The following is a 27,544-nucleotide window of genomic DNA, read 5'->3' as shown; positions in this document are numbered from 1 at the left end:
CCCTATTGCTTCAATCACAATTTAAAAACAATGTTGAAAACAGTCCCCAAAATCTCTAAAAGAGGCTGCTGAGGTCAGTAAGATGGGTCCATGTCATCAGCACATTCACAAACTAAATACCTGAGTTCTCTTTTTCAAAAGATCAGTTACCTCTTAATGCAAAGTTACAGAAGATATTCCACTAAAAGGTTAGAGTTTGATTTTATCTTTTACATTTTATGTACAATTTTTTTCTTTTTCTATTTTTTTTCTTTTATGAAAGAGATAACATGTCCTATAAATGTCTTTTGCTGCTGGTTCCCATGTGGAGCAGCTCCCTTCCCTCTGGCTGAGCTGCTCAGGCAGAGCCCGGCAGCTCCTGGCCCTGCAGGGCTGAGGCTTTTCCCCATTGCTGGGCACAGACTGATGGAGCAGCACTGCTCAACACAGGGACACACAGAGGGAGCAGAAGCAGCTGCCTTTGTCCACCTGCAGCTCCAAGGCCCAAACTGTGAGCAGACAGGGCTGGAAGAGCCTGGCAGGCTCCCTGTTTGCTGTGCTGCCCCACTTGTGCCCGGCCCAGCTCTGCGGGAGGCAGAGGGAGAACAAGGGGCAGCTCCCTGCCAGCCCCAGCCCAGGGACCCCTCCGGCCCCGGGCCTTGGGGCACTGTCAGCACCTGCTGCTCCAGCCACGGCTTCTGCTGGCCCTGACAGCAACAACCCAACTGTGCCTGATCCCCAGGGAGCAGCAGCAGGGCCTGGATCTGATCCCTCACTCTGGGGCAGGACTGGACAAACGACCCCCACAGCAGCAGCAGCACATGGAGCTGACTTTCAGCACAGCCCCTGCCCCTGTTCCCTCCCGTGTGCAGGGGTGTCCCAGCAGCCTGAGGCACCTGGGAGCCCTCAGGGCCAGCAGGGACTTGAGATGGCAGCCCTGGGCTCCTGGGGGTTGTGCAAGGAACAGAGGTGGGGACTCCCTCTCCATGTGGAGCTCCCAGATGGAAAAGGCTGCTGTGAGCAGGCAGCTCCAGGGGCAGAGAAAGGAGGGTCTGGACACTGGATCTGTGCCAGTTCCACAGTCCTGGGCAGCAGCCACCGAGCCCCAGGGGAACAGAGGGCACAGCAAGAGGGACAAAACCAGGCAAGGACAGAGCCTGGAGAGAGCCAGAGCTGGGAGCAGGAACAGCTGCTTCATTGCACTCTTGGAGAAAGCTCTTGGCTGCTTCAAAGGGCTCAAATGCAGCAAGGGCAGAGTGGGACACCAAACAATGCTCCTGCTTCCACACCCTCCCCTCTCAGTCTCCCAGAAGGAATTGCATGAACTGTATTCTTCTCTCTGTGTTGTCTCCTTCAGTGTGAGCAGCTCAGCACCAGGAGCTGAAGGAGCTGAAGCCTCAGGCCACAGGAGCTGAGCAAGAGGAGACTTTCTGAGCAAATGAATGCTGCTAATGTGGATCCAGCTGAATCCAGCAGATAAAATCATGGAATCACAGAATCCTTTCTGTTGGGAAAGACCTCTGAGCTCACCCAGCCCAGGCAGTCCCCAGCAGTGTCCAGCCCAGCCCTCAACCTGAAGTCCCAAAGGTCCCTGAAATGCCAAGGCTGGACAGGAGGCCTGAGTGAGGCCTGAACAACCGGCCCTGAGCCAAAGGTGCCTCTGGATGGACCTTCCAGCCAAAGGTTATCTTTGGATCTGCTCCCTAATGAAATATCCCTGATCATTAGCGTTGTGTTTGATGTATCCACTCATTAGTGAAACGTGTATTGACCTTTCTGCGTTTAGGAGACAGACAAGGCCATGAAATGTGACATCTGACCTTGTCTGGGGCTGGATGGGCGAAGTCACCTCCCCTGGTTCCTCCTTGGGCCCTGGCCAGGCTTTGGGAGGAGCCAAGGAGGAGGATGAATCCAGATGTTGCCACCCTAGAAGTGCTGTCAGTTTGTTCATTCAGCACCATCAGAGCTGGGCCCTCTCCCAGCCAGGCTGGAGCCTCCCCTGTGGCTGGAGGAGCTGCAGGAATTCCCAGTGTCCGGGAGAGGCTCTGCAGCCCTTGGCTGTGACAGCTTCCCCCAGCTGATGTGTGGGTGTGGGTGCTGGGAAAGGCTGAGGGGAGCTGGGGATGGATCTTTCTCACTCCCTGCGGGCAATCCTTGGTGGGGATGATTGGATGCATTGCTGAGCTGCTCCTTCTGTGCTCCTTTGCTGCTTTGAGCTACAGTAAATTGCATTTGAGTTGGTCAATTCCTTCAGCTGGTGTCTGTGTCTTTGTGCTGACCCTGCCCACTGGTAAAACAACATTGGCATCGTCTGGCTAGATCACAACAGAATGTCACAATGAAAATGTAAATGTAAGCGTAAATGTAAATGTAAATGTAAATGTAAATGTAAATGTAAATGTAAGGAATCAGTCCCATCTGAAATTCTGGGATGGGAAGACCTTCTCTAGACTTTGCTGGCTCTGGAGTGGGCTGAGGTCTGAGCACTGTGCAAGCCATGGAGGAGTCAGCTAAAAGAAGCTGAACCACTGGATGTCTTAAAATGCATCCAAAATTTGCATATGGAAAAAGGAAAAGAACTTGTGGGCTTGGAAGACAAAGCTGAATTTTGTTAAGGGCACATTGGAAACAGCACTAACAGAAGGAACAAGTATTGTTGGAACATTCCCACATGGAGTGACAGAAGAAGGCTTCAATCTTGAGCTCAGATGCATTTCTGCAAGTGAAAAATTATTAATGTAATAAATAACTGTATACATATTCATATTATAGTTAGACATATATATTTTCTATATATCTATTCATATCAATATCTATATATCTATATCTACATCTAAATTAATGATAATGTGAAATAGTGCTGGCAATACTAATTTGGTAGCTTTGGCTGCTCAAGGATGTAACACTTAATATTCTACAGAAAAGCATTGGTCAGGACCCAATTGTCAGTGGTCAACTTTGTGAGATTGTATACAACGAAAAGAGGAGGAAGGGATGAAATTGGCTAATTTTACATGGTTTGCTGATACTGTGATGCAGAATGTTCTGTTACTGTGAAAAATACAGTGATTAAGAGTGCTGGGTTGTTCATATCCCAGACAATCCCCAAGCTGCAGGATTGGTTGAATGCATGAAGGGGTTGTTAAAAGAGCAGTTGGAAAAATGAGGAGAGGGGAACCTTTCCTGATGGAAAACCCATGTCCCAGATGTGCTCCACACCCTTAACCATGGCCCCACTGGGGAAATGGAAACCCCCTGGGTGTGCAGGGCTGCACCCAGTTTGCAAATCCAACCATGGACAGGGAGACTTTGACCTCCTGGGAAATTGTTCTGGGTGAGATGGCCCCTGACAGGCCACCCCAGAGGCTGCAGGGCTGGACCTTCATGCATTGCAATTAATTAGGATAAATCAGAAGCAAATGAGAGTTATCAATACCAAAACAGGAATTCAGAGTCCTCCAGGACACTTTGGTTTGGTCACTGCTCACTGGAGCTTGGCCTTGCAAAGGGTTCATGTCATGGGAGGAGGAATCAATGCAGATTATCAAGGAGAAATTAAACTGATAGAAAGAGCAGTAGAAGAGTGACAGAAAGAAGACAATTCTTCTTGGTGGGATTGGCCTCGTGGCTATGAAATTGGAGGCTGCTGCGAAATGTATTCCTGGCAGTGACTGTAATCATTGCACTGTGAGCACTTGGTGTGTTATGATTCCATGTTAGAGTTGTTGTGACACTTTGTGCTGGGATATGGAGTGCTGAGACTGTCTAAAAAGAGACACAGTCTGAAGAAAAAAGGGAGGTTTTGATAAATAACAGAGAAAAGCATCTCATTAGGCATGTTTTTAAAGGAATGTGAATTATAGCTCTGAGTAAGAACTTGAGCAGCCCTTAATTGAAGGACAAGAGACAATGCCTTTATGCCTAACAGCTAATTCTAAACTGTGTTATTGAAGGAATTGTTATGGAGGTTGTTGTTCATCTCTAGAGAAAAGGATCAATAAAAATAGCAAGGCCTGAACAACAGGCCCTGAGCCAATGGTGACCTCTGGATGAACATTCCAACCAAATGTTATATTTGTATCTGCTCGTTAATGAATCGTTATTAGCAATTATCTCTGCATCTGTTCATTGGTGAAATGTGGATTTACCTCTCTCTGTTTGAAAACCAGACAGGGCCCATCTGGCCTTGTTTGGGGGTGGAGGATCCAGGTCAACTCCCTTGGTTCCTCCTTGAGCCCTGGCCAGGCTTTGGGAGAAGCCAAGCAGGAGAATGAAGCCAGTTATTCCTGTACTAGAAGTGATGTCAGCTTGTTTGTTTAACAGTGTAAAAACTGAGCCCTCTCACACTGAGCTTGGAGCCCCACCTGGGGCTGGAGGAACCTGCAGGAATTGCCCGTGTCCAGGAGTGGCTCTGCAGTGACAGCTGTGACAGCTTCCCCAGCTGCTGTGTGGACCAGAGTCTGAGGGTAGCTTGTGATGGATCTTTCTAAATCAATACAAGCAATCTTTGGTAGAAACTACTGGATGCGTTGCTGAACTCCTGTTGTAATTCTTTGCTAATGATTATGTGCTTTGCTGAGCTCATCCTTTTGTAATTCTTTGCAGCTTTGCATTATATAAATGACACAATTCCTTCAGTTGGTGTCTGTGTCTTTGGTGCTGACCCTGCCCACTGGTGAAACAGGGCCCCGTCCTGCCTAAGTGTCACCTGGGAAGACAAAAACCCTCACTCCAAATGTCACCCCTTCTTCCTTGTGTTCCCCACTTTATACACTGCACATGATGTCCCGTGGTCTGGGGTATCCCTGGGGTCACTTGGGGTCACCTGTCCTGGCTGTGTCCCCTCCCAAGCTCCCCCACAGCCCCAGCCCCTCCCCAGTGTGGCCGGACAAGGGGCAGGGAAGGCCTTGGCTCTGTGTGAGCTCAGCAAGAACAAACCCATCTCTGTGTGATCAGCCTGTGCTCAGCACCCGGCCCCAGCAGTGTCCCAGTGCCAGCCTCTGTGGCATCGGTCCCCACAAGGGCTTTCCATGGCAATGGCCAGGCCAGGTGACCCAGGTGTGGTGTCCCAGGGAGGGCTGCCATGGAAACAGTGGCCAGCCCTGACCCTTTCTGTCTGCCTGAGCTGCCTTTGGCCCTGGCAGTGGCGTTTGCTGCTGGTCCCGCGGCGCCTGAGCAGCCAGCGCGGCACAGGGCAGGTGGCCATGGCACAGCCCCCAGCAAGGGGTCCCCTCTGCCTCTGGGCACTGACACCAGCCCTGAGCAAGGGGCCCAGGCAGTGGGCTCAGGGCAGTGCCCGTGGCCACAGCCCCTTGCCATGGCCCAGGCCAGCTTGGCATGATGATCCACCCTCACTCCTGGCCCAGGTCAGCCCTGCACTGCCCTTCCCCACTGCCTGTCTGCACACAAGCACTTCCAGGCCTCTCTGCATTTCCCTTGCCCTCACTCTGGGCTCACTCACACACCTCCCAACAACCCACCTGCAGCTTGGAGCTGCAAGGAGTTCAAAGCTTGTCTGTCCTTCAGCAGTTGATCTCATTCTGCCTTCAGCCAACTCTGGATTTGTGTTTCTTGCAGAACTTCCTGTGTGTCTAAAACATTCCTTGCATGGATCTGCCTTGGGGAAGGGGAGCCTCCTTGGTGGCACCTTTTGCTTGGCACACAATTGAGAAGATTTTCTGAAATTTAGGAGTTTTAGATTTCTAAAAAAAAGAAGAAAACCCCTCTTTGATATTGTGTGGCCAGTTCTCCAAGCAAAGCAGATCCCAGGTGAGTGAGGAGAGCCAGGAATGTGTTTGGGAATGTGGAGAAAGGTTGTCCACAGTGGGTTAGACCTCAAGGCACAGCTTCTCTGAGCTGGCCAGACCTCCTTGGGAGAGACTCTGGGTCAATATCAATCACAGAGTGCTGCAATCACCTCTTCTCTAAAGAGAAAAATACACCCTTGAAAATAGGAATGTGGGTTTATTAGAAACTTTTTGAAAGCTTCCTCCATAACTCTAGGAAAAAGTCTTCCTAATGAACTGCATCAGACCAGAGGGAAATCAAGGCACGGCCCTGGTTTGTCAGGACTTGCTTGATCCTAATGAGCCCTGTGGTGCATTTGGTGCTGAGCCCTTGAACCTCAGGGCCTGAGAGGAGATTGCACAAACCTTTCCAGGAGTCAAAGCCAGAAGAAAAACCAAAAGTGTCTCAAAGTATTAATGGGTCCCACTGATGTCCATCCCCAACCAGGCCCTTCATGGAGTCCTTGGAGTAGAGAATTGGAGGCGTGGATTGCACAAAAAACTCACAGAGACTGAGGGTGGGAAGGAACATCCAAAATACGTTTAAAACCTTGAATATCTCAAAGCATGAATGAGCCCCACTGAGTGCCAATGCAAAGCTCCCAAGGGACTCATTAAAGCAGATAATTGGAGGCCAATTATCACACACAGCACTCAGACTCAGTGTCAAAAACTAGTTCCTTAATAAACTTTGAGTACCCTGAAGTACTAATGAGCCCCACTGAGTGTTGTTACTGACTCAGAAACACAAGGGACTTGTTAAAGTAGATAATTGGACAGCACAATACAGAAATGTCTCACAGAGTCAGTTAAAAGGGAACCACTACGTACCTTTTAATACCTAAAGTATTTTGAAGCATTAATTAGTCTCACTGAGTTTCATTACTGACAAAGCCTCTCAAGGGACTAATTACAGCAGATAATTGGATTGCACAGCCTCTTAGAGACTCCAAGGCAAAAGCAAAACCCAAAGTCCTTTGAAGAACCTGCAGTCTCTGGGAGCATTAAGGAGTCCCCCAGGGCCATTCCTGACCAAGGCTCCCCAGGGACTCCTTCCAGCAGATCCTTGAGGCCACTGGGATGGGAGGGGGATGCTGAGGGCAGGACAAGGGGCTGACAGTGCCCAGCCTTGCTGGGGCTGTGCCAGGAGGCCCCAGGGCCTCAGGAAAAGGTGTCTGCTCACAGCCCCTGGTGGCACAGAGGCTGCTGTGCCCCAGGGCACCAGGACTTGGCTTCTCTTTGTCCCCCCCTGTCATCACTGCCTGCAGTTCTCTGCTCTGCCTGGGGCCTGGGGACACTTTCTCTCTCCTGTCCCCCAGTGGGACCCATTAAAACTTCCAAAAACTTTGGAGTTGGATTCTGACTTGGAGTTCTTGAGAGATTTCTTCATCTCCCTCTCAGGGACTGATGTTCAGGGCCTCAGCACAAGCCCCGAGAGGGTCATTAAAGTCCTTCTGCTGTGTCTCTGCTGCTGAGCTGGGCTGGGCTCCTGGCACAGAGGCAGCTCCTGGCAACCAAGAAAAGCTTAAAACCACATTCCTCTTGATGAGCAGCTCTTCTCCGAGCCCAGCAGTGCTGGGGCACTGCCTGCAGCCACCCCGGGCACAGCACACAGGCACAGAGAGCTTCAATCACTCGGGGCTGGGAAGGGGCTGACAAGTGCCTGGAGGAAAATCACTCCCAGCCCTTGGCACAGGAACCTCTGGCTGCAGGACAACGCAGCTGCAGCTCCTGCAGTCCTCTCCTAAAGCTGGAACATCCCAATGCCTACAGACTCTGTGAGTACATTCTCTGCTTCTCCCCTGTGTAGAGCAGCCAGGGGTGCCCAGGGCTGTCCTGCAGAGCAGGGTCCTGCAGCCCAGGGCGCTGTGCTGGGGCAGGGACTCTGCTGCCTGCCAGGGACAGCTCTCAGCCAGCCCTGGGAGCTGCTGCCAGCACTGGGGGACAAGATCTGGGTGGAAGGAGACAGCTGGTAAGGCTTGGAAGTGTTCTTCTTGTGTGGTGAGTATACTGAATTGTTCAGGAGTGCTCCCAGCATGACAATTAACTCTGGAACATTTCCAAGTAGATTACCCAGGGAGCACAGCGAGGCAGTGGCTCCAAAACCAAGGAAATCCTGCCTTTTAATCTACTGCTTTGGATTGCTTGGATGAAAAATTGCACATTCATCTCTCAGTTGAGAAGTTGAGAAAAAAAAAAACAATTTTCCCTCAGATTTACTAAACCAGGCAGGGAGAGAAATCAGCACAGGGCCCCTTACAGAGAGCACCAGAATCACTTTTCCAGCCTCCTCAGGGTTGCTCTGAGGTTGCCATCAGAGCCTGCAGAGCCAGAGCTGCCCCTGGGCAGTGCCTGAGCTGGGAGGGCTCTGCAGGGCAGAGCTGAGCCCCCAGGGCTGGGCTGGGCTCTGGCAGCACTGGCAGGGCCCAGCCCTGGGCACAGGGAAGCAGCTGCAGGCAGGGACAGCTCCAGGCAGCAGAGCCCTGGGCAGGCAGTGGGGGGAAAGTGCCACCAACCTGTGCTGGGATATTGAAAGTCCTCTCCTAACTGAACTATTCCATGATTACTCTTTTTACAGATCCCCATGCCAAGGCACCACAAATGTCCAACAGCAGCTCCATCAGCCACTTCCTCCTGCTGGCATTGGCAGACACGAGGCAGCTGCAGCTCCTGCACTTCTGCCTCTTCCTGGGCATCTCCCTGGCTGCCCTCCTGGCCAACGGCCTCGTCATCAGCGCCGCAGCCTGTGGCCACCACCTGCACAGCCCCATGTTCTTCTTCCTGCTCAACCTGGCCCTCAGTGACCTGGGCTCCATCTGCACCACTGTCCCCAAAGCCATGCACAATTCCCTCTGGGACACCAGGACCATCTCCTACACAGGATGTGCTGCACAGCTCTTTTTCTTTCTGTTCTTCATTGGAGCAGAGTTTTCCCTCCTGACCATCATGTGCTACGACCGCTACGTGTCCATCTGCAAACCCCTGCACTATGGGACCCTCCTGGGCAGCAGAGCTTGTGCCCACATGGCAGCAGCTGCCTGGGCCAGTGCCTTTCTCTATTCACTGCTGCACACAGCCAATACATTTTCCCTGCCCCTGTGCAAGGGCAATGCCCTGGGCCAGTTCTTCTGTGAAATCCCCCAGATCCTCAAGCTCTCCTGCTCACCCTCCAACCTCAGAGAACTTGGACTTCTTGCTGTTAGTTTCTGTTTGGTATTTGGTTGTTTTGTGTTCATTGTTTTGTCCTATGTGCAGATCTTCAGGGCTGTGCTGAGGATCCCCTCTGAACAGGGACGGCACAAAGCCTTTTCCACCTGCCTCCCTCACCTGGCTGTGGTCTCCCTGTTCCTCAGCACTGGCACATTTTCTCACCTGAAGCCTTCCTCCATCTCCTCTCCATCCCTGGATCTGGCCTTGTCGGTTCTGTACTCAGTGGTGCCTCCAGCCCTGAACCCCCTCATCTACAGCCTGAGGAACCAGGAGCTCAAGGCTGCAGTGTGGAGGCTGATGACTGGATGGTTTCAGAAACATTAAACTGCTGGCCAATTTCTGCAAATCACTTGTAATAAAATTCAAATTTGATATTTCTTGTTGGGTTGGTTGTGGGGTTTCTCCTGTGTTTTATACTTTTTATCTTGTTAGAAAAAAATCTCATTGTTTGTGCCATTTCTCATTTTGCTTCTCTGCACTTCCCTGTGGCCACAGACTGTGCCAATGAGGGGCTGCACTCTTGCCCATTTAAAGGAACTCAAGGCTCTCCCAGCAAAGTTTTCTGCAGAGATGCCCCTTTTGTTCCCTTCTGTGCAGCTGCAGCAGCAATGTCTGTCTGCAGAGCTGGGGGCAGATCAGGGTGGCACAGCAGCTGTGCCCAGGAGCAGCAGCCCTTGGTGCTGCCAGTGCTGCTGCCGTGGCCCTGCCCCGCTGCCCTCCTGGCCCTGGTGTTGCTGTAGGGCCTGAGGGCTCTCGGGGCCGGGCACAGGGCTGGGGGTGGCAGTGCCGGGGCTGCAGCAGGGACAGGCCATGGGCACTGCTAGGGCAGCGCTGACGCCTCAGGGCAGGGCCTGGGGGCTCCAGGCTCCTTGCCCAGGCTCCCTCCAGAACACGCCCAGGCCAATGCTCAGCACAGAAAAGCCCCGGGAGCAGCCCCAAGCTGGCCCTGGGCAGGCTGGGGGCAAACAGCAGGGCTGGGGCTCTGCAAGGGCCCTGGGGGAGACGGGAAGGAGCAGCAGAGCAGGGGCTGATCCATCCCCAGTGCGCTGGACACCCCAGGGCAGCGTCCCAGAGCGTCCTCAGGCACCTGCCAACAACATCCCCCCTGGGCAGCCCTGGCCTCTCCTCCAGCTCACACGGGGGCCGCATCCTTGCAGGCACAGACACGGCAGCACTGCCTCAGGAGCCCCTGTTTGCACTGCCCAGAGCAGGCCTCAGCACCCCCATGCTGTTGGTGTGGGGAGATGAACCTGAGGGAGCACAAATGCCATCAGCCCCTGGGGCCAGGAAGGGCTGGGCCACAGCAGGGAAACCACTCAGCTTTGGCGTGGCCTCTCAAGTCACACAGAGAGTTTGTTCCCATCAGCTCTGAGTTTCCTGTGCCACTGCAGACGTTGTTGCTCAGGGCCAGGGCTGCCTGGCAGCCACCCCCAAACTGCCCTCAGCATTTCCTTTGCTTCACCTTGTCTTTCTTTACTCTTCCTGCTATAAATTTCTTCCTCTTCCCCACCCCTGTTCCCTCCCCTGCAAACAGCCCAACCCTGGTTGCCCTTTCCTCTCTGGCCCCACTCCCCATTGCAGTTCCTGAGTTGGCACCATGGGAACGTCCCTTGGGGAGCAGGATCATCCTCCAAGGGCTTCAGGAATTGTCTGCAGGCTCCTGCAGTGCCTGGGGCTGCTCCCTTGCCAGAGGCACCCCAGGCCAGGGGGGCACATCTGGCCTGCTGTGTCTGGCTGTGGGGCTCCTGTTGTGGGCCATGAGGAGGAGCTGCAGAGGCTCTGCAGGACTGACAGGATGGGCTTTGGGGCTGTCAGGAGAAGCTGAGGGACCTGGGCTGCTGCACCTTCTGAAGAGGAGGCCCAGGCCTCCTCCTGACACTGCTGCAAGGCTGCTTTCAGAGAATCACACAATCAGCAAGGCTGGAAATGACCTTGGACATCATCAAGTCCAACCTGTGCCCTGACACTGCCTTGTCTCCCCTGAGCCTCCTCTTGTCCAGGAGAAACAAGCCCAGCTCCCTCAGCTGCTCCTCACAGGACTTGTGTTCCAGAGCCCTCCCCAGCCTTGTTCCCTTCTCTGGACACGCTCCAGCCCCTCCATGTTGTTCCTAAATTGGGGGACCCAGAACTGGACACAGCACTCGAGGTGCTGCCTCAAGCAGTGCCCAGCACAGGGGAAGAATCTCTGCCCTGCTCCTGCTGGCCACACTGTTCCTGATCCATAGGAGTGCCAGGGCTTGGATGAGGGACATGGTGGGCAGGGCCTGGGGACAAAGTTTAATTTATGTCAGCCATGAAGGGTGTCTTGGGTTTTCTAACAAAACAAACAAACAAACAAACAAACAAAAAAGAAAAAAAGTTTATTCTATTCCATCTTTTGAAACCTTGTTTGTGGAGGTGTTTTTCTTTATCTGTTGTATCTCCAGGAGGGAGGGTGCAAGTGCCTTTCTGATAACAAGCCAGCTGTTAAAACTGGGTGGGGCATTGATTCTTATCTCTGTTCGCCCTCCCATTACCTCCATGGGGATCTCTTCTGTTAATGGGCCATTACAGCTCAGCAATGACATTTTAAAAATATTTTGGGGATATTTTTCAGATATTTTGGTAACAGTGTAAAGATATTTGAGAATAGTTTGGGAATGTTCTTGGGAGTATTTTGGGGACATTTTGAGAAGATTCTGGAAATATTTTAGGAACATTTCAGAGACAATTTAGAAACATTCTTTGAATATTTTGGTGGGAATTAGGAATATTTGGAGGATATTTTGATAAAACTGTTGGCATATTTCAGGGACATTTTGGGAATATTTTGTGTACTTCCCAGAAAGATTCTGGGAATATTTTGGGAATATTTCAGGGACAATTTAAAACCAGTCCACGCACATAATTGGGAATTTTTGGGGAAAATTTCATAGACATTTTAGAAACACTCCATGAATACTTCTGGGAAACTTTGGGAACATTTCAAGGGATTTTAGAAACACTCCATGTACGGATTTGAAAATATTTTTTGGGAATGTTTCAGGGGATTTTAAAAACATGCCATGCACATCTTGGGAGATTACAGAAACATTCCCCACACATATTTTGGAATTTTTTGGGAATATTTCAGCATCATTTTAGGCACTCGCCCCGCAGATTTTTGGGACTTTTTTGGGAACATTCCTGGGGAATTTTCTCTCAGCTGTCTCCATATTACCCCAAAATATCCACAAAATTACACAAAAATTACCACAAAATATGTCCAAAATATGTACTCTCAAAATGCCAAAATTACCCCAGGTTTACCAAAAAACATCTCCAAAAATTTCACCAGAATTCATCCAAAATATCTTGAAAATATCCCCACAATTGCCCCAAAATATCCAAAAATATTACATTAAGATTCACCCCAAATTACCCCAAAACATCCGCATATTTACCCCAAATTATCCCTAAAATATCAGCAAAAATACATCAGAATTAGACCAAAATTAGCTCAAAATAGCTCCAAAATTACTCCAAAATATTCCTCAAATTTACTCCAAAATATCTCCAAAATACCCCAAAATATCCTCTAAGTTTCCCAGGGGGGTCCAGGAGAGAGGAGAAAAGGGAGGGGGAGGGGCAGAAATGGGTCTGGGGTGGCCCAGGGGGTCCTGGAGCATCCCCAAATAAGTCTGGGGTCTCTGGGGGTCCCCAAATGGGTTTGGGGCTCCCAACTGCATCCCAGGTGCCCCCACATGTATCTGGGACAGAGTCCCAAAGGGTTCCAGAGAGTTTTTGGGAGTCCCCAAATGGGTCTGGGGTCTCTGAAGAGTCCCAAATGGGTCTGGGGGTGTCCCAAGAGGGGCTAGAGGAGTTTGGGGGGCCCCAAGAGGTTTTTGGTGGGATCCCAAGGAGGTCTTGGGGCTCCCCAAATGGGTCTGGGGTTCCCAAGTGTCCCCAAAAGAGTCTGGGGTCTCCCAGAGGGATTTCAGGGGGTCCCAGGTGTGTCCCAGGTGTCCCCAAAAGGCTCTGGGGTCTCCCCCCCCGCCTTCACCTTGGGTCACCTGGGCAGGGGCTTGGGCAGGATCTTTCAATCACTTGCTACACTTGGGACTTGGCCCCTGCTTGACAAAAAGGCTGATGGAGCTCACAGGCTCCTTCCGGAGAGCAGCTGGCCCTGCAGGATTCCTCTGGGCAGGAGAGTTCCTGCAGTCACAGACTTGCTTTTGATAAATATCATGGCCTGAGCATGGAGTTGGCTTTTTCCCTGCAGTGAATTTAAATCTCTGTGCCAGTTTTCCAAAACTCTCTGTCAGAGATGGCTCCCTGAAATGATTTCTCTGCTCCCAAGACATGCAAATTACTTTCTTTTGACATTCTTTATCCTTTTCCCTCTGTTTTTTATTCAAGGCTTTGGTTTTCACTGTTGAGCTGCAGGCTATCCCAAAATATGCCAGGACTTTGGAGGAGTGGTTTTATGGAAATGATGGCTCTGGGCTGGGAGCCACACTTCCCAGCTCTGGCCCCAACTTTAGTACCTGCTCTACAGAAATCAACGTTTTCCCAAACAGACACCTTGGGTTTGGAGTTCCCCAACTTGAGGCCATCAAATGCTGCTCTTCAGAGCCTGCACATCTTCCCCCTAAAATCAGATGGAGATAAATGGGTCAAATCTTTCCATCAATCTCTTTCAACACATCACCTCAAAATAGAAAATCTTACTTTCCCTAACAGAATCTATTACCAATTAAGACCTCTTTCCCAAATTGAAAATAATCTGATGATCTATAAAAAGGGTCTTTTTGTCCAAAGCATTGCCCTTTAAATTTTGTCAGCACTACCACTGATAAGATAAGAGATAAGAGATAAGAGATAAGAGATAAGAGATAAGAGATAAGAGATAAGAGATAAGAGATAAGAGATAAGAAAAAGTTCAAGAGGAATGACTGTAAATTTTCTGAATCATCATGGAATCAAATGAACTGGTACCAGATTTGGGGTGAATGAATGGCCCACTAAACTTCCAAATAATTTTTTGCTGAAAAACAGACTTTCACTCTAAAATACAATTATTTTTTTAAAAAATTAAAGGAAGAGAAAACTGACAAAATTAAGATCTGTATGACTATCAATTACTCTCTTTTCTGAGCTTTCCATTGGATTTATCCTTTAACATTTTCTCCAAAGGATCAGCACAGAGCCTCCCAGCAGCAGTAACCTCCTGTGACACACAAAATTATGTTGCAATCAGGAATTCTTTCAAGGGCTGCAGCCCAAGAACATACCTGGTTTCAAAGGAAACAGTGCAATTCAACTACCTACAGGTACTAAACAGAGCTGTGGGGTTTTAATTGTGGGACAGCGTGATGGCAGGAATAAGACCTTTCTTACATGAAAGGAGATGGAAAAGAATACTGTTTAAAAATGGTGATGAGTACTTTGAGAGATCAAGCTCTAAGTGAGTGTGGTATTTGACACCTTGATCAGAGCTATATCCCCTTCAGATAATCTGCAAGATCTTTGAGGCTGATTATGGGCTGTGATAAATTTATCTGAAATACACTGTTCAGATGTTTATTACTGATAAAATACTGATAAAAGTTATGTAATGAAAACAGTATTGAAGAAGAAAACTGCAAAATCATCAGAGACAAACATATGCCCCTGCAGAAAACTGACAAAATTCTCAAAGTTAAAAAATCTTTACTGACATGGAAAGAAATAAAAAACAACTTAATTCAATTTCACAGTCTTGAATGGTTCAAATTCAAAACTCAGAGTATAGGTTGGAAAATCAACCAAGAAAGTCTGCTCTGGTCAAATTCCTGGAGTTCAACAAGCACCTAGAGACTTTCAGCAATCCATCCACAGATTTTGAAAACCAGTCCACAGGGACTGAGAAATCCAGAGACAGGTCTGTTCCAGTGTCTTTGCAGCCTTTGCTGGGAAATCCATGGCCAGCCCCAAGGCCCTGCAAGACCCAGTTATCAACCATCTAAACTTCACACCCTCAACTTGCAGCTGCTCATTTCCCCAGCAACTGAGTTCATTTCTCTTCAGTGCATGCACAGATAGTCATGGCAATGAAGCATTAAAGAGAAGAATATCTCCCAAAGACAATCACACAAGTCAAAGCCACTGCAGAACTCCAAAGTGAGGAAGTGCAGGCTGGTGCCCTGAGCCAGGCTGGCTGCTGCAGGGCTCTGGGACACAATCACAGAACAACTTGGGGCAGGAGGGGCCTCAGGAGGTGCCGCAGCCCAACCTCCAGGGTGGGAAGCAGAAATGAGCAAATGCTCAAAGTGGCAAGAAGAAAGGAAAGAAAGGAAAAAAGGGGACCACTGTTTCATTTTATTGTTGACGCTGTGGACGACCAAATCACGTGGCCGATGCTTGTAAGGCAACGGTTCATGTGAATGGTCAACCTCTGTTGAGCTCGGGAAATGGGCGGCAGAGCGCGAAGGGGAAGCGCGCTCAGACACAAGTGTCTTCCCAATCCCCAGAGCCGATGGAGATCTGCTGGGCAAGCTCACAGCCAGCACCTGCGGTTCAGCAGGCGTAGATGTCTGCACCACTGAAACAGTTGTCCTGAAGGACAGCACAGTGCATAAAATCCCCCTGGACGCCTTTGGTCCTCTGGGTGATGGTTTGAGTGCCCTTCTTATGGGCAGATCTAGTACCACCATTCAGGGTATCATTGTGCATCTGGGTCTCGTGGATGCAGATTACACGGGAAGGATTTATGCCATGGTCTCCACGTCCACTCCTCCCCTCACTATCCCTGAGAAAACAAGAATTGCTCAACTTGTGCCTTTTAAGTCCTCTGTTCCTAGGGCAGAGAGTCAGTGAGAGGAGATGGCGGCTTCGGATCCACTGGACCGCCTCAGGTCTTCTGGACCGACGTCCTGACCAAGAAGAGACGTCCCGAGAAGACATGCACCCTGTCCCTTCCTGGTGCAACGCCATCAGAAATTCATCTCCGCGGGACCCTTGACACGGGCGCAGATGTCACGATTGTGTCCATTGCTGCATGGCCCCCGGATTGGCCTTTGGACCCAGTGCAGACGCCTGTTGCAGGACTGGGAGGGACAAAGCATTGCTACGTGAGCCAGAAGCCGGTGACAATCACAAACCCAGAGGGTCAGGCAGCTGTTGTCCGGCCCCACGTCACCAACACCCCTGCCAATTTATGGGGGAGGGATGCTCTGGCCACGTGGGGGGTGCGCATGGGGACGGATTTTTAATTGGGGCCACTGTGTCGAAGGGCGCAGTGTGTCCGACGCCTCCTATATGATGGCTGACAGACAAACCCATTTGGGATCCTCAGTGGCCCCTTCCCCAAGATAAATTGGTCGCCCTCCGTGATTTGGTGCAGGACAAGTTAGACCAGGGTCACTTGGAGCCTTCTACCAGTCCCTGGAACACCCCTGTGTTCTGCATCAAAAAGAAGTCTGGGAAATGGAGGCTGTTGCAAGACCTCCGAAAAGTGAATGCAGTGATGGAAAGCATGGGGACGCTGCAGGCTGGTATGCCATCGCCCACCATGCTTCCAGCAGAATGGCCGGTCCTTGTTGTGGATCTGAAGGATTGCTTTTTTACAATTCCTTTGCATCCTGATGACAGACCGAAATTTGCCTTTTCAGTGCCAGCAATTAATAATGCTGAGCCTGCAAAACAATATCAATGGAGAGTTTTGCCGCAAGGCATGCGAAATTCCCCGAGCCTGTGCCAATGGTATGTGGCCCAAGCCTTGTCTGGAGTTCGCAGGCAGTTTCCTAATGCCCAAATTTTTCACTACATGGATGATATCCTGGTGGCTGCATCCAGCCAGGATGAGTTGCAGAGGATTCAGCCTCAGCTGATCCATGCTTTGCATTCTAATGGGCTGCAGGTGGCTCCAGAAAAGGTTCAGAAGCAACCTCCCTGGAAGTATCTGGGTGTCAAGATACTGGAGCGTACAATCCAGCATCAAGAGGTGCAATTTGAAAATTCAGTGCACACATTGAATGATGCCCAGAAATTGGTGGGTGTCATCACTTGGTTGCGTCCGTATTTAGGACTGACCACAGGACAGTTGTCTCCTCTGTTTGATCTGTTGAAGGGGGACACTGATCTGAAATCACCTCGGACACTGACCCCAGAGGCACGTCAGGTGCTGGAGGAGGTTCAGCGAGCTGTTTCGGCTCGACAGGTTCATCGTATTGATCCCTCCATTGATGCCACTGTGTTCATCACCACTCCAGATTTACATTCCACAGCCATAATTGGCCAATGGAGTGACAAGTGGTCTGACCCCTTGCATGTCCTGGAATGGGTTTTCTTGCCCCATCAGCTGCAGAAGACGGCAACGGCATTGTTCGAGCTCATTGCTCGTTTGATAACCAAATGCCGACAACGGTGTTTTCAATTGATGGGTGTGGATCCTGCACAGATTGTGCTCCCGGTACCACGGGAAGATTTCGACTGGAGCCTTGCAAACAGTGTGTCACTGCAAAGTGCTCTGGAGAATTTTACAGGGCAGATCACTTATCATCTGCCCAGCCACAAGCTACTGCAGGTGGCCAAATCCACACAAATTTCATTGAGGCCCAAACATAGCCAGGAACCAGTGCAAGGACCCACCGTCTTCACTGACGGATCGGGAAAAACAGGGAAGGCCATTGTCACTTGGAAGGATGGATCTGAGTGGAAGGTCCTGGAAGGCCACGAGGACGGGTCAGCCCAGTTGTTTGAGTTAAGGGCTGCCGTCATGGCTTTTCAGAAATTTTCCCAGCAACCCTTCAATTTGGTCACGGATTCCGCTTATGTGGCTGACATTGCTCAGCGGTTGGGTCATTCGGTTTTGAGAGAGGTCAGTAATCCTGCCTTGTTTCATTTACAGGAGACCCTGTGGTGTGCACTTCAGGACAGGGTTCATCCCTACTATGTTCTGCACGTTCGAAGCCACACGAATTTGCCTGGATTCGTAGCGGAAGGTAACGCGAGGGCTGACAAGTTGGCTAACCCAGCGTGGGTAGCACCTCAGCCTGATACACTCGCGCAGGCCAAGGCATCACATGGGTTCTTCCACCAGAACGCGCATACGCTGCAGAAGCAGTTTCAGTTGACACCAACTGAGGCCCGTGACATCGTCGAGTCCTGTGATGATTGTCACGCGGTCGCTGCACCTTTGCCGGCAGGGGTAAACCCCAGGGGCCTTAAGGCCTTGGAACTTTGGCAGACAGATGTTACCCAGGTTGCCAAGTTCGGCCGGCTCAAGTATGTGCATGTTACGGTGGACACATTCTCATCTGCTATGTGGGCTTCAGCTCATGCAGGAGAAAAGGCCCGTGATGTCATTGCCCACTGGAGGCAGGCCTTTGCTGTTTTAGGCATACCTTCTGCTGTCAAGACCGACAATGGTCCTGCTTACACCTCACAGAGGGTGCGGCAGTTCCTGCAGTTGTGGGGTGTTTCTCATAAGTTGGGTATCCCTCATTCCCCCACCGGCCAGGCAATTGTAGAACGCGCTCATGGTACACTCAAGCGTGTTCTCCAGAAGCAAAAGCGGGGAATGCAGGGTGAAACCCCACACAGTTGGTTGCAAAAGGCTTTGTATACAATTAATCACCTTACGGTGCCGCAGAACTCAAGTAACCCTGTTTTCCTGAATCACCACCTTTCATTGCAGGCTTTGGACGAGACGCATCAGCCCCGAGCGAAGGTCCGGGTGTGAAATCTAGTCACCAAGCAATGGGAAGGTCCCTATGACCTTATCGCTTCGGGGCGAGGGTATGCTTGTGTCTCCACAGATACTGGAGTTCGCTGGGTACCTGCAAAGTGTGTTCGTCCTGACCTGAGACCGCAGAGACAGAATTTGGCCAACAGACAGCCAGGAGACCGTGACCAACATGAAGGTCAACAAGTGGAGGAACCACTGAGTGACGACTCTGATGTCGAGGTCGCAAGTGATCACTCCGATGGCCCTTCCACAACCAGAAATTGAACATTGTTCATTTTCTTCTTTTTTTTTTTTTCCTTTTTTAATGGTAAAAGAGTGAGATGTCGCCCTGAATTTCTTGCCTGTGAAATTTTGTGCCTTTGCAGCGGCTTTCTCACGCTGCTTCACATAAACAATATTGTATTATTAGAACTTTATCTATGTGTTTACATATTTCTTCTCTAGGAGGAGGAATGATAGCCCACCAATGATGTTCATAAGGTGGTGACCCTTTTGGCCAATCTTTGGCCTTCTGTACAAAATGTATATAAGGATGGAGTCAGACATTAAAATATATTCATAGCTGCTTGACCTGCTGTGGCCTGCGTGTCTTTTGTGTGTCCGACATAGCGACAGTATTCAGTGCTATTGAGTGGTTTTGAGGTAACAGATCAAATTCTCTTGTCTCTTTGAGCGCCAAGAAATGGAGACAATCGCACGAAATAACACCACAACCCCCAAGTCCTCCAACATACCCTCTGGAATCTCAAATTCTCTAGTAAAAAATAAGGCTTTAGATACCTTTAGGAATTTATTGAGTTTTACCAAATTTTCTCTGGTTTAAATGAATAAAGATGAATCAAAGAATATTTGAGACCACCAAACAAAAAAACCAAGCTAATGTCATCCCACTGCAGATCATAGGGAATGTGGGTCACCAGGACTATGCCAAATGAGGGTCATCTGATATAAGGTGGAGTTGGAGACTGACATGAACATCTTCCCACAATTGGGGCACTCTCAGGGCCATTTCCTTACCGGTGCCTCTGTTGGTGTTGGGTCAGGGTAGAGCTCTGGGTGAAGCTCTTCCCACACTGGGGACACTCGTGGGGCCTCTCCCCAGTGTGGATGCGCCGGTGGGTGATGAGGTGGGAGTTGCGCTTGAAGCCCTTCCCGCAGTCGGGGCAGCGGAAGGGCCTCTCCTCTCTGTGAATCCGCTGGTGCAGGAGGAGAAGGAAGCTGGTCTGAAACCTCTTCCCACACTGGGGACACTCGTGGGGCCTCTCCCCAGTGTGGCTCATTTGGTGTCTGATCAGCTGGGACCTCTGGTTGAAGCCCTTCCCACATTCCCCACACTTGTATGGCCTTTCCTCAGCGTGGGTGTTCTGGTGGCAGATCAAGGTGGATCTAAAGCTGAAGCTCTTCCTACATTGCTCACACTCATAGGGCTGATCCCTGGTGTGGATCCTCTGGTGGCAGATCAGGCTGGATCTGTGGGTGAAGCTCATCCCACATTCCCCACACTCGTGGGGCCTCTCCCCAGTGTGGATGCGCCGGTGGGAGACGAGGTGGGAGTTGTGCTTGAAGCCCTTCCTGCAGTCAGGGCAGCGGAAGGGCCTCTCCTCTCTGTGAATGCGCTGGTGTGAGAGGAGATTGGAGCTGGTCTGAAACCTCTTCCCACACTGGGGACACTCATAGGGCCTCTCCCCAGTGTGGATCCTCTGGTGTCTGATCAGGTGGTGTCTCCGGCTGAAGCTCTTCCCACACTCCAAGCACTTGTGGGGCTTCTCCTCATCATGAAGCTGCTCATGGACCAGCTCAGAGCCCTGGCTGAAGCTCTGTCCACCTTCCTGGCACAGGTCGGGTCTTTCCTCCCCAGAGCTCCCTGGGATGGGTTTGGAGCCCCTCCTTCTGCGGAATCTCTGGGGCTTTTCCTCCCTTTTGGATTCCTGTGCCGTGGAGCCGCTCACAATGGCCTCTTCCACAAGGTTCTGGTGTGGGAATTTGTCCTCCCTGGTCTCCATCCTCAGATTCTTATCTGGGGGAGGAAGAACAACCAGAGGATGAGATTTGCCTCCGTGCCAGAGGGAAGGGGAAGGAGATCCCCTCAGTCCATCCCCAGCAGGACAGTGTTGGCAGCAGGGTTGTCCTGTAGCCAAGGGCCGTGCTGGGCTGGGAGATGGAGCAGGAGAGAGGGGGAAAGGGGCACTGACTTTCTTCTCACGTGCCTGGCTGTCCCGGGGCATCTTCCTCTTCCTCGCAGACTAAATTGTAAAACTAAAAATAAAACTAACAATGCAGTAGTAAAGAAAGAAACACTGACAGAGTCAGAATACAACCTGACACCCAGTTAGTCAGAGTGTTTGTGGCTGCAGTCCTCCTGGAGTGACAGATGTGGTTTTCTTGAAGCAATGATCTTGTAGAAGGGTATAGTTTTCCTCTGAACATCCAGTGGTGGTGCAGATGGGTCTGGTCCTCCTCTGGGAATCCAGTGGAAACAGACTGCTTCAGCTCTCTTGAATCCCAGATTATATCCCGGTAGGAATGCTTGGCTCCTCGCTGTGGGAGGAGCATCTCACAATGGGATGATTTACTTTTATCAGTCATGCAGTGAACATCAAGCCCATTAACAGAAGATAGGCCCCTGGAAGGAGGATGGGTTGTGGAAGAGATAAAGAACACTGCCCCACCTGGTTTTAACAGCTGGGCCATTAACAGAAGATAATCCCTGGAGTTACGAGGGATGGGCCATGGAAGAGATAAAAAACACTGCACCACCTGGTTTTAACAGATGGGAATGGAATACAAACTTTTGGTTCCATCTTGCATTGCAGCCCAAGACTATTGGTCAAATGTATATTCATGAAGACTATACACATTTAAACATTCCTTTGTGTGCACATTTTCTGGCAATTCTTTAGCTTAGTTTGACCCCTGACCTCATCTTCCTAAAGTATGTGCCATAATGCAGAGGTGATTTTGAGACTTTTGTGTTTTATTTCCTTTTGAGGCCATCTGGTCTCTGGTTTGTCAGTTACTGATGGCCAAGGGGAGATCGGTGGTGGATTCCTCCTGGCTCTTCCTGTGTTTTTTGCCAGTTTGTTTTTTTTTTTCAATGTCTTATCATCCAGACATTTTAGCCAACGTTTTTCTTTCAATCAACATTAGCCATTTCACTATTGTCAGTCAGTTACAGAAATACAGGCATCAGTCATTATTTCCCAAACATAGTCACTTCTGCAAAGGTAATTAGCACATTTTAAATTTTTAATATTAATATAGTCTATTAAACAGTATATTTATATTGTTGTTTATATTTGTATTTATATTAATGGCTATGATTATGATTATTGTTTTTATACTATATATTTATAGTTTTATAATATACTTTATTTCAATATTTTGCAATACCATAAACTATAATACATTTATCACACTGAAATATGTAATCTCCACAGGGATTAGGGTATTAGCTGCTAAAGGCTGACAAATTAGACTATATCAAAAGCAATTTAAAAGAGATTACAAACTGCACTGTGACAAAATAATTTGCAAAAGCCAAGATATAAGTGTGAATGCCAAGAACTACACAGATATTTCTAACAGGTCTCCTGGCCTAACAGAACACCAGGACTGTGCTAAATGAGCAGACTGAAGGAATTACAAGGATGCATGCTAGGAGTACTGAGGACACATGAAAGGCTGTCTTTGTTTGAAAGACAGGGATCTGCTGGGGAGGGGCAGGGCCTCCCTAGAAATGGAGAATTCAAACCCCCTCCCTCCAAATTATTCTAATTTAGAAAAGGAAATGGGGCTTTCAGGCAGAGGGATGAGGTTAAGAAGAACAGTTCTTTACTAGTATATATAACAAGGCAAACAAACAACAACAACTGCAGCATTAATAGCAAACACAACCAGGAACCTTGGGAGGCATTGTTTCACCAAGCCCGGGACAGTCCAATCTCTCGGGACCCTGAGAGCACCAAGCTGGAAGAGTGGAAAAAATCCCGGGCTGGTGGATGGGATCAGAAGCTGTGCAGTGGCAGCTGGAATGGCAGGGATGTCCCAGCAGGGCAGGGCAGTGTGGGGTCACAGAGCAGCAAAAAGCCTCAAGGCAGCGCCGAAGAAACGGCGGCAGCGGGATGGGGCTGGCCCAGCAGGGCAGGGGGAGACGAGCTCAGAATTCCTGGGCACATGAGCAGGGGTTGGCAGATTTCACAGGACTGGACCCTTGTTTCTTTAACCTGAAAGTTACTAAATTACTTCACTTGCCTTTGCAGCACTTGGAATGTGACTCATCTCTTGGCATTTGCATCCAGCTGTTTCTTGAGAAAAGAGGTGGCCTGAGCAGCAACTAGACTGGAAGTGTGGCAGCAGTGCAGTCTGTCAGCTCAGCCACAAGACCCAGGAGCAGTATCAAGAGGAAATTATTCTGTACTGAGGGCATTTGCTTCAGTGTACAGGTTTGTACTCTGCGTCTAGTACTGTATTTTAAAATGCAAATGTAAACTTTGTGGTTTACACACAAGAGATGAATTCTTTAGAACCGTAGACTGAAGATGGAGGCCTGGGGGCCGTAACTGAAGTGGCATAAATAGAAATCAGAGCAGTCCAGGCTGCTCCTGAAGCTGAGCACAAGGAAAGCTCAGCACTGCAGCAGCTCCCCACAGAGGTGATGCCCTCTCCATGACTGGGGTTGCTCAGGGCCCTGCTGGATAAAGCCCTGAGCAGCCTGGTCTGATCCCTCAGCTGCCCCTGCCGTGCTCTGGAGGTTGGGCTGCGGCACCTCCTGAGGCCCCTCCTGCCCCAAGTTGTTCTGTGATTGTGTCCCAGAGCCCTGCAGCAGCCAGCCTGGCTCGGGCACCAGCCTGCACTTCCTCACTTTGGAGTTCTGCAGTGGCTTTGACTTGCCTGATTGTCCTTGGGAGATATTCTTCTCTTTAATGCTTCATTGCCATGGCTATCTGTGCATGCACTGAAGGGAAATGAACTCAATTTCTGGGGAAATGAGCAGCTTCAAGTTGAGGGTGTGAAGTTTAGATGGTTGATAACTGGGTCTTGCAGGGCCTTGGGGCTGGCCATGGATTTCCCAGCAAAGGCTGCAAAGACACTGGAACAGACTTGTCTCTGGATTTCTCAGTCCCTGTGGATTGGTTTTCAAAACCTGTGGATGGATTGCTGAAAGTCTCTAGGTGCTTGTTGAACTCCAGGAGTTTTGCCAGAGCAGACTTTCTTGGTTGATTTTCCAACCAATACTCTGAATTTTGAATTTGAACCATTCAAGAGTGTAAAATTAAATTAAGTTGTTTTTTATTTCTTCCCATGTCAGTAAAGTTTTTCACCTTTGAGAACTTTGTCAGTCTTCTGCAGGGGCATATGCTTGTCTCTAGTGATTTTGCAGTTTTCTTCTTCAATACTGTTTTCATTACATGACTTTTATCAGTGTTTTATCAGTATTAAACATTTGAACAGTGTATTTCTGATGAATATATCACAGCCCATAATCAGCCTCAGAGATTTTCCAGATTATCTGAAGGGGGTATAGCTCTGATCAAGGTGTCAAACACCACAGTCATTTAGAGCTTGATCTCTCAAAGTCCTCATCAGCATTTTTTAAACAGTATTCTTTTCCACCTCCTTTCATGTAGGAAAGGTCTTATTCCTGCCATCACGCTGTCCCACAATTAAAACCCCACAGCTCTGTTTAGTACCTGTAGGTAGTTGAATTGCACTGTTTCCTTTGAAACCAGGTACGTGCTTGGGCTGCAGCCCTTGAAAGAATTCCTGATTGCAACATAATTTTGTGTGTCACAGGAGGTTACTGCTGCTGGGAGGCTCTGTGCTGATCCTTTGGAGAAAATGTTAAAGGATAAATCCAATGGAAAGCTCAGACAAGAGAGTCATTGGTAGTTGTACAGATCTTAATTTTGTCAGTTTTCCCTTCCTTTAATTAAAAAAAAATATTTTAAAGTTTAAGTCCAGTTTTTTCAGCAAAAATTTATTTGGAAGTTTAGTGGGCCATTCATTCACCCCAAATCTGGTACCAGTTCTTTTGACTCCATAATGACTCAGAAAATTTGCAGACATTCCTTTTGAACTTTTTCTTATCTCTTTTTCTTATCAGTAGTAGTGCTGACAAAATTTAAAGGCCTATGCTTTGGAAAATAACCCTTTTTATAGATCATCAGATTATTTTCATTGTGGGAAAGAGGTATTAGTTGGAAATAGATTCTCTTAGTAACAGTAAGATTTTCTGTAAGTAACAGTAAGATTTTGAGGTGATGTGTTGAAAGAGATTGATGGAAAGATTTGACCCATTTATCTCCATCTGATTTTAGGGGGAAGATGTGCAGGCTCTGAAGAGCAGCATTTGATGGCCTCAAGTTGGGGAACTCCAAACCCAAGGTGTCTGTTTGGGAAAACGTTGATTTCTGTAGAGCAGGTACTAAAGTTGGGGCCAGAGCTGGGAAGTGTGGCTCCCAGCCCAGAGCCATCATCTCCATAAAACCACTCCTCCAAAGTCCTGGCATATTTTGGGATAGCCTGCACCTCAACGGTGAAAACCAAAGCCTTGAATAAAGAACAGAGAGGGCAAAGGGTAAAAAATGTCAAAAGAAAGTAATTTGCATGTCTTGGGAGCAGAGAAATCATTTCAGGGAGCCATCTCTGACAGAGAGTTTTGGAAAACTAACACAGAATATTAAATTGACTGCAGGGAAAAAGCCAACTCCATGCTCAGGCCATGATATTTATCAAAAGCAAATCTGTGATTGCAGGAACTCTCCTGCACAGAGGAATCCTGCAGGGCCAGCTGCTCTCCGGAAGGAGCCTGTGAGCTCCATCAGCCTTTTTGTCAAGCAGGGGCCAAGTCCCAAGTGTAGCAAGTGATTGAAAGATCCTGCCCAAGCCCTGCTCAGGTGACCCAAGGTGAAGAGGGGGGAGACCCCAGAGCCTTTTGGGAACACCTGGGACACACCTGGACCCCCGGAAATCCATTTGGGAGACCCCAGACTCTTTTGGGAACACTTGGGAACCCCTAGACCCATTTGGGGAGCCTTGAGACCTCCTGGGATCATCCCAAAACCCTCTTGGGGCCCCCCCAAACTCCTCTAGGCCCCCCTTGGGACACCCCCAGATGCATTAAGGAACCTCTGGAGGGCCCCAGATCTTTATAGGGACACTTTGGGACCCCCAGAGTTCTCCTGGGATCCCTCCAGACCCATTTGGGACACCCCTGACACCCTAGACCCATTGGGGGCACCTGGGACTCCCCCACACCCGTTTGGGAAGCCCTTTTTTGACCCCACCCCAAACTCCTCAGAGACCCCCTTGGGACACCCCCAGACCCATTTGGGGATCCCCAGCGCCTTCAGACCCATTTGGGGATGCTCCAGGAACCCCCTGGGACACCCCCAGACCCATTTGGGGATCCCCAGCGCCTCCAGACCCATTTGGGGATGCTCCAGGACCCCCCTGGGACACCCCAGACCCAGTTGGGAACCTTCAGATCCCCCCAAAATCCGCCTGGGCCACCCCAGGCCCATTTCTGCCCCACCCCTTCCCTTTCACCCCCCTCCCAGACCCCCCTGGGTAACATAGGGGATAATTTGAGGTTATTTTGGAGATAGTTTCGAGCAAATTTGAGGAATATTTTAGGGTAATTTTGGCAATATTTTGGGACTATTTTGAGCTAATTTGGGTCTAATTCTGAGGCAATTTTGCTGATATTTTGGGGATAATCTGGAGTAATTTGGGAGATGTTTTGGGGTAATTGTGGGGATATTTTGGAGACATTTTTGCACTAATTCTGGTTTAATTTTGGGAGATGTTTTGTGGCAAATTTGGGGTAATTTCAGCTTTTTGAGAGTACATATTTTGGGGATATTTTGTGGCAATTTTTGTGTAATTTTGTGGATATTTTTGGGTAATTTGGAGACAGCTGAGAGAAAATTCCCTGGAAATAATCTCAAAAAATTCCCAAAAATCTGCAGAGAAAGTGCCTAAAATGTCCCTGAAATATTCCCCAAAAAATCCAAAAAATGTATGGGGAATGTTTCTCTAATCCCCCAAGCTGTTCCCAGAATATTCCCAAAAATGTGCATGGCATGTTTTTAAAATCCCCTGAAACATTCCCAAAAAATATTCTGAAATATGTGCAGGGATTGTTTCTGAAATTGATTAAATGTTTCCAAAAATTCCCAAAAGTGTTCATGGAGTGTTTCTATAATGTCCTAAAAATGTTCCCCAGAAATTCCCAGTGATGTGCATGGGCTGCTTCTGAAATATCCCTGAAATATTCCCCAAATTTTCCCAGAATCTTCTCAAAACATCCCCAAAATATCCATGAAATATCTCCCAAATGTTACCAAAATATTTCTGGGATGTTCCCAAAACACTCCCAAAATGTCCCAGAAATATGCCAACAACTTCATCAAAATATCCCCCAAACATTCCTAATTCCCACCAAAATATTCACAGAACGTTTCTAAAATGTCTCCAAAATGTTCCTAAAATATTTCTAGAATCTTCTCAAAATGTCCCCAAAATACTCCCAAGAACATTCTCAAACTATTGCCAAATATCCCTACACTGTTACCAAAAGATCTGAAAAATATCTCCCAAATATTTTTAAAATGTCATTGCTGAGCTGTAATGGCCCATTAACAGAAGAGATCCCCATGGAGGTAATGGGAGGGTGAACAGAGATAAGAATCAATGCCCCACCCGGTTTTAACAGCTGGCTTGTTATCAGAAAGGCACTTGCACCCTCCCTCCTGGAGATACAACAGAGAAAGAAAAAACACCTCCCCAGCCAGGTTCCAAAAGATGGAATAGAATAAACTTGTTTGTTTGTCTGTTTGTTTGTTTGTTTGTTTTGTTAGAAAGCCCAAGACACCCTTCA

At 48.9% G+C, this 27,544-nt stretch overlaps 1 protein-coding gene and 1 pseudogene across 2 annotated transcripts in view; one reads left to right on the top strand and one right to left on the bottom strand.

Moving 5' to 3' along the window:
- The window catches only part of LOC310921265 (olfactory receptor 14A16-like), a gene marked incomplete at its 5' end in the record, with an annotated part of 244,604 nt that overhangs the window by 83,684 nt on the left and 133,376 nt on the right, over positions 1 to 27,544 (bottom strand). The gene's annotated exons all lie outside the window — the stretch shown is intronic.
- On the top strand, positions 8,350 to 9,299 carry LOC310921135 (olfactory receptor 14I1-like; annotated as a pseudogene). The gene has a single exon. The product of its transcript is annotated as an olfactory receptor 14I1-like (transcript).

The sequence above is a fragment of the Zosterops lateralis genome, assembly GCF_965231275.1.
Source record: "Zosterops lateralis genome assembly, chromosome: 33".
Classification (NCBI taxonomy): domain Eukaryota; kingdom Metazoa; phylum Chordata; class Aves; order Passeriformes; family Zosteropidae; genus Zosterops; species Zosterops lateralis.
Note: the sequence above shows the minus strand (reverse complement) of the source record. Positions and strands in the feature narration are given on the sequence as shown.